Source organism: Topomyia yanbarensis, chromosome 1, assembly GCF_030247195.1.
Source record: "Topomyia yanbarensis strain Yona2022 chromosome 1, ASM3024719v1, whole genome shotgun sequence".
Classification (NCBI taxonomy): Eukaryota; Metazoa; Arthropoda; class Insecta; order Diptera; family Culicidae; genus Topomyia; species Topomyia yanbarensis.
This window is the reverse complement of record NC_080670.1, coordinates 164008815-164015941: the sequence shown is the minus strand read 5'-3', so window position 1 is coordinate 164015941 and position 7127 is coordinate 164008815.

Genomic DNA, 7127 nt, shown 5'->3' with positions numbered 1-7127 from the left:
GGGCTTGGAGATTCAGGCCTTCTAGAATTGTAGTACAATCCACTCTGGCAACAGGGCTCGAGAGCAGTCCCTCCGAATGCTGAGTGGTTTGAGGTGTATTTGCTCGCAACGGTTTTCATATCTCGGCAGCTGAAATCTGTTTCGCCATGGGAGATACCGAAGGGAGAAGTGTATGAATCGGCGTTGGACAGCCTCGATTCTGTCAATCCCGTTTTGGTAGTACGGATTCCAAACAGCAGAACAATATTCTAACGTTGAGCAGACCAACGCGCAGTAAATCGATTTAAGACAGTATACGTCCCCGAAGTTTTTCGCTATTCGGAAGATGAACCCAAGCTGTCGTGATACGTTATCCACGATGTATGAAGTATGTGGTTTGAACGTTAGTGCTGAATCCACGATGACTCCGAGATCCTTGACGTGAGAGCGTCTTGGAATGCTCGAGTCGTAGTTAAACTGAGTCGGATGGCGTTTCCATTTAGTTAAACTGAGTCGGATGGCGTTTAAAACCATTCTGTTTAGATCACACCAAGTACAAAAGCTGTCCAGTTCCCTCTGAAGAAGCTCGGCATTCGGTATTTGTCGAAAAATTTCCATGTCGTCGGCGAAAGAAAGGCGGGGTCTTTGTAAGGTGATATTGACATCAGAGGAGGAATATTACTGGACCGAGATGGATCCTTGTGGTATGCCGGAGGAAGCGAAGAATTGTGCAGGTAAACAGTAGAAATCCATTACTTGCCTGGCACCACGTAAAACCAGGTAAGTTGAAGTCGCCCGGCATAACAATATTATCAGAATTTTGTTTTCGTTTGCAGATTGCGGAACCTAAGCTGCTTACGCATACCGTAAAAGGCCCTGCAATACGTCTTTTCACCTCACGGGACACATCGTTGTTGCAAATCATAAGTGTACCAAGAAAACGAATTCTTCGACCACTTCAAACACGTCACCATCAAGCACTACCTCCGAACCAACACCACTGGACCTACCTCTCTCTTTACCTGCGACCATGTTCTTTGTCTTGCCTGAGTTGATGACTAAGCCTATCCTCGCTGTCTCACTCTTAAAAAGCACGAAGGCCTCTTCCATTGCTCTACGATCGATTCCAATTACGTCAATATCGGCCGCAAAACTGTTCATTTACACGCTTGTGACCATCTAAGGTCACAAATGAGATTGAAATCTCATCTGCAATCCGAATACTCGATTTTGAACCATCCAACGTCGCATGTATCCGTCTAAATAGTTTCACCGGAAAACCATGTTCTGACATAATCTGCCACAGCTCATTTCTTTCACTGAGTCGTACGTCGCCTTAAAATCAATGAACAGATGCACTGCCGCTAGAAGCATAACTGTCCCATGTGCTATGGGAATCCCTATACACATGGGACAATTATGCTTCTAGCGGCAGTGCAGGTTCTGCAAGTTGTACTCCCGGAATTTGTCTACGAACATCCGCAGGCTGAACATCTGATCCGTTGTTGATGGGACCTCAACCAACCTGGTATTCGCTTGGAAAAGACTGCCCAAACGGTCTCAGCTTTTTTTACAATGGAGAATGCAGATCTCATCTGCAATTCAAATACTTGATTTTGAACCATCCAACGTCGCACGTATCCGTCTAAATAGTTTCGCAGGGAAACCATGTTCTGACATAATCTGCCACAGCTCTTTTCTTTTCGCTGAGTCGTATCCCGAGTTCGGATTGACGGTGACGAAATCGAGATGGTCGACGAATTCGTTTATTTGGGCTCACTGGTAATCGCCGACACTGATACCAGCAGATAAATTCAGAGACGGATCTTCGCGGAAAATCGTGCCTACTTTGGACTCCGGAGGACGCTCCGGTCGAACAAAATTCGCCGCCGCACGAAGTTGATTATCTACAAGACGCTGATTAGACCGGTGGTCCTCTACGCCACGAGACCTAGACTATGGTTGTTGAGGGCCAACGCGCCCTTGGAGTTTTCGAACGAAAGGTGTTGCGTACCATCTATGGTGGCGTACAGATGGAAGACGGAACGTGGCGCAGGCAAATGAACCATGAGTTGCATCAGCTGCTGGAAGAATCATCCATCGCGCATACCGCAAAAATAGGACGTTTACGGTGGGCTGGACACGTTGTAAGAATGTCGGACGAAGACCCGGTGAAGACACGTCCTAAGGATGTCGTTCTTGAGGGCTGTAGGGTCCTACAGAAACAAGAAGACGGGGCGCACAGCCAACACGGTGGATCGACCAGATAGAGGACGACCTGCGGACCCTTCGAAGACTGTGAGGCTGGCGACAAGCAGCAATGGACCGAGTGGAGTGAAGACGGCTTCTGCATACAGCACAACAAGGCTCTAGCCTGAACGGTAAGGTAAGTAAGCATAACTTGGTAATTCCGGTGATAACAAAAAGACTGATTTATTTCCACAAACAAAATCTGAACTATTTCCTGATGTAAAACTGAAAAGTATTAAGTGAAGTTACTATAAAAACGCCCTAAAGCTCCAATTGAGCTCTTTATTGACATGGGAAAGTGAAATTAATTCCAAGATAGCAAAACGCTATAGCAGTTAGGAGTAAATATAAAAATTCTAAATTCACATGCAATAATTTTTCAAAAAAAATTTGGATTTTGGTAGGGAAAACGCAAAATCTACGGATCTGACCCTATACAAAAGTGGCCACACACTGACTCGCGGATACAGGTGTAAACAGATAGAAAAATACTACATCTGGACCACAAATCGCAAAGAAATTTTCCAAGTCCATGTAAACAATACTAGCGAAGTGTCAAAAATGAACACTCGAGTTCATTTGTGATGTCATCGAATAGTATTCAATTGAGTTCTACAAGATGACGACACGAATGAACTCATGATGAATGAAGTTCATTTTTGACCATTCTCGGTGGTTTGTTTACTTTGTCAGTTGCGTGAGTTCGAGTGCAACGGAAACTCACGTAACTCCTGTGTAAACGAACCACCAAGAAATGTGAAACGAAGTTCATCCGGCTCATTATGTGGGGTTATGTCGGTTGGTGTAAAACCTAAAACGATCGTATATTATAGCGTACTTGGAAGAGGTCGACCAATATTAGGTCTAAATTGTCAAATATAATTTTTCATATGTGAATTATTAATGGCAAAATTTAGTTGGCTGGTCCTGCAAGGATCCTTAAATGTTAACTAGTTAGTTTGTGAGTTAGGTGAAGTTTGCATTTTTGTTGGAATCTCCCGTTTCGTTTTAAATCCATTAGAGTTTGCCCAACGCCTACTACGTTACCTACGTATGCCTAGAAATGGCTCTGGTCCAACAAACATGTTTGATTAATCACGCCTGGCTAACTCTTTAGATATTTCGTTACCAATGATTGCTTGGTGGCCTGGTACCCAGAAGATCATTACCTTATTCCGAGTTACCAGTTGTTGTAAAGATGTGATGCACTTCTAAACAAGATTGAATTCGCGTTTCGACGACCTTATTGCCAACAGTGCTGCTTGGCTATCTGAGAAGAATGATATTGTTCCTTGAGGTAGTATGATGGGACCCCCTACATCCCATATCTGACAACATACCATGTGGACCTCATATGAGATGTCGAAGTTTAGTTTAGCCTTCATTTCATCTTGAACTGTAGTCAAGACAGGGTATAGTCCTTCATTATACTCAAATGAGCCGACCACCCTTCGTTGAAAAACGCAGTAGTATCGAACTGCCACTTGCCCACGTAATGCATCATCAGCATCATGCGGAAAATCACCGCACTATCTTCCTTTTCGGTACCATTACACTCTGCCTTCTGCAGCCGCACTGATGCCTCCGTTCGTTGCATAAGGGGATGATGGTCTCCACGACAGTTTTGCATCAAGCATCATATCGTCGAGGTGCATTTACTGTTTCCGTGCTTGTTCAAACAAAGACCACACAGGTTTTGACGCTCAACCTCTCTCAACCTGGCGACAATGTTTATCTGCTTTAACTCCTCACAGCACCTGATGAGATGATCCGTTCGCTTAGGGACAACGTCCGTTCCGTCTCGCGCTCGCTTAGGGACAACGTCGAGAACTACCTCCGACACATCCGAAACTATGTCATTTGTGAAATTCGTGAACATCCGCAACGGACTGTCCACCTTTCTGCGCTTATACCAGACCCAATTAAGTTTGTAGTTCGGTGGCGACTTGTCAACTAACTCCTGCACCAGCATCGGATTGTTTGGGTGGTCGCAGAGCCCCGACCCTTCAAGGTGGTCGCATAACTGCTTCGCCGAAGCTGATGAACGTCTCCAATCGATCAGCTCTCGGTGATGGCGCGTTCCTCATCTTTGACAGCAACGTTCTGAGCAGCTTCTTCGGTTTTCCGAACGGATTCCGACGATCCCTGACCACACCCGGAACAGAGTCCGGCAGCACTAGCCGACTCCTGACCCTGTACACAGTCCTGCAAACGCTTCCAATTCTCAAGGTTTAAGAGCCCGCGGGCTGCAATCGTGTACTCGAAGCTGCTGATAAACAACGGCCAAACTTCTGCTTCCCCTTTAAACTTGGAATGGTTCGGAGATCGCTTTGCGAGCAGTTAGCTGATCTCTTGTGATACGACCAACAATACACCCCGGCCCGTTTACTTCTCCGCAGCTTGGAAGACTGTTGCGACTGCATCTACTCGGAGGGACCTTCGAAATTTCCTCGTCACTCACATCTTCGTCACTTCGCTCGAATCAGCAGGCTTCGACAACGAACGACTTATCTAACGGCACCTGATTGTCGACATTCTTCGGACACGCGAGTTTATCAGCCATCTACCGATAGCCTTGCTTTGGATAGGCTCCCCGATAATCCAGCATCCAGTCTTCCACATTCTGTTCCGCTTCCGAAGTACCGCCGATAGCGTCATATTTGGCCTTCAACGCGTTGACCTTATTAATACTGTCGTCGAACTGTTCCCGAATGGCATCCTGCTTCTGCGAGAATTCACGATCTGCGACCATTTAGCAGTCAAGCATTTTCTGTTCATGCTCTAGCTACCACTGCACTTGTAGCTCCTGCTCGTGCATCTCCCACTCTAGCTTCATCCGCCTCTCGTTGCTTAGCAAGACGCTGCTCCCGCAAACCAATCTGCCTTGCAAAGGTCATCTCCATTGCTACCTGTTCCTCTTTCAACTGCTGCTCAGTCAGGTCTAAGACGGAACCAGCTCCACGATCGGACCCTGCATCGCTCTTCGGGGCGGACTTGTTAGCTTCTTAGCTGTAGTCTCCGGAACTCCGAGCGCTTTGCGGAAAGCATCGTGGACAACGCCAAGTAACGTTCGCCACCTCTTGGTTGACACCTGCGCACGAAACATGTGCCCAATACTTATATTCTTCGCATTGGACCCAATCGATGTCATTGAATTCCGCTAGCTTGCTGTACAAACACTTTTCGTGCTTTAAGGGAGAAGAAACCGTCCTGCACACTATTCGAGAAACCGTTTCTGATTTTGTTCGAACGGCAGGCGAAAACAATATCTTTAAAATCCGCCTTTACTCTACTGTGCAGCTCACACTACAAGCTATCCACCATGCGAAATTAATCTCCTTGCTCACAAATTCTAATTTTCTATTCCAACGTATTTTACTATCTACACTTTCAAAATGGTTTTTATTCTACTTTCGCTCGTATGTTGTTTGTTTATCCATGTTTTAGTCATATTCGGGACCATTCATAAATTATGTAACGTATTTGGGGGGGGGGGGGTAGTGGGTCCGACAATTTGTGACATGTTGTTACATAGGGGAAGGGAGAGCAAGCTAGAACGTTATGTAACATATTTTTAGAGAAGAAATTTATAGCGAATGTGTTACGTAATATGGAAGGGGGGATAGAGAAGTAGAGCGAGGAGGGAGTCAATTTTGGGCATTTTTTGCGTTACTTAATCGATGAATGGTCCCTTCATCGTTGTTTCTATCTTCGCGATGCACTTCTTCATCTGTCAGCATGACAGCTAATTTGTTGCATGTCAATTCGACACGAGCGCAACGTTCCAACTGCGGGGGTTATTCTGACGGTCACTTTCGGTGAGGTGACACAAATCTCACGTGACTAAGGTGATCGGAAATTTTCAAGTCATCTCACTTAAAGTGAGAGATGTCACCAAGGTGACAAATTTTGTCACATTAAGTGACTAAGGGAATATGAAAAGTGACTAATGGGGGTGACTTAGAATAAGGAAAAACGATGCAACTGATGTAAGGCGGTTGATAATTTGAATTTTGATTGTCGATTTTATTTTCTACATTTTAGCAACTCTGTAAATCTGTTGGAAATTTGTAATGAAGTATGAGTTTCTATAATTTTATTAACCATTGAAATTAATTTAACCAGTTGTTTGTGACTCTGGTATATGAAATATTTTTGAGATTGGTGCGACTAATGGAACTCTGCTGCACAGCGATTTTTTGATTAATATTTGCATCAGAGGGAATGTGTTAAAGGTTTGGAGTTATCCTCCTCCGCTATATTATTCTGAGCTACGATAACGACCATAAAAGCACTGATGAAATAGAAGTTGACAACAACATAGCTATTGGTTTTTTAGAAGTAATAATTGTCAAACAAAAAGTCATTTTTATTAGACACGACTTGTGTGACAAATTTGTTTTTGGATATCATTTTGGGATAAACATAGAAGCTTTTTCATTTTGTAACATATATTTTATTTAGGCCATCAATCAATATAGATGATTGGGAATGCGCCTCTACTTGGTATTGAAAGTCAATTGAAGAGATGTTTTGATGGGATCTAAAAGCATGTTCCATTACGGCATAGATCATCTTTTAAGAGTATCTAGCTCCAGGGGAAAATAAACTCATCGTTACATGTAAGTTCTTATTCGTTACATGTAAGATGTTGGTTATTTGTGTTACTGTTTGTGGGTTCGCGGTTGCTCTCATCACCCGGGGATAGTCGTTGCGATTCCGGAAGTGGCCTGCTTAATTCCCATCGCTTGGTATTGACGTTCTGGGGTGGGAATGGAAAGCCTCTTTTTGGTCTTCGGGTATCGGGCACGTAATTTGTTGTTAGAAGGTTTTGGGATCTGGATTTATCCTCTTACTTCTGTTAATGAGTGGTTGTTTTCACGCGGTGTTATTTAGTG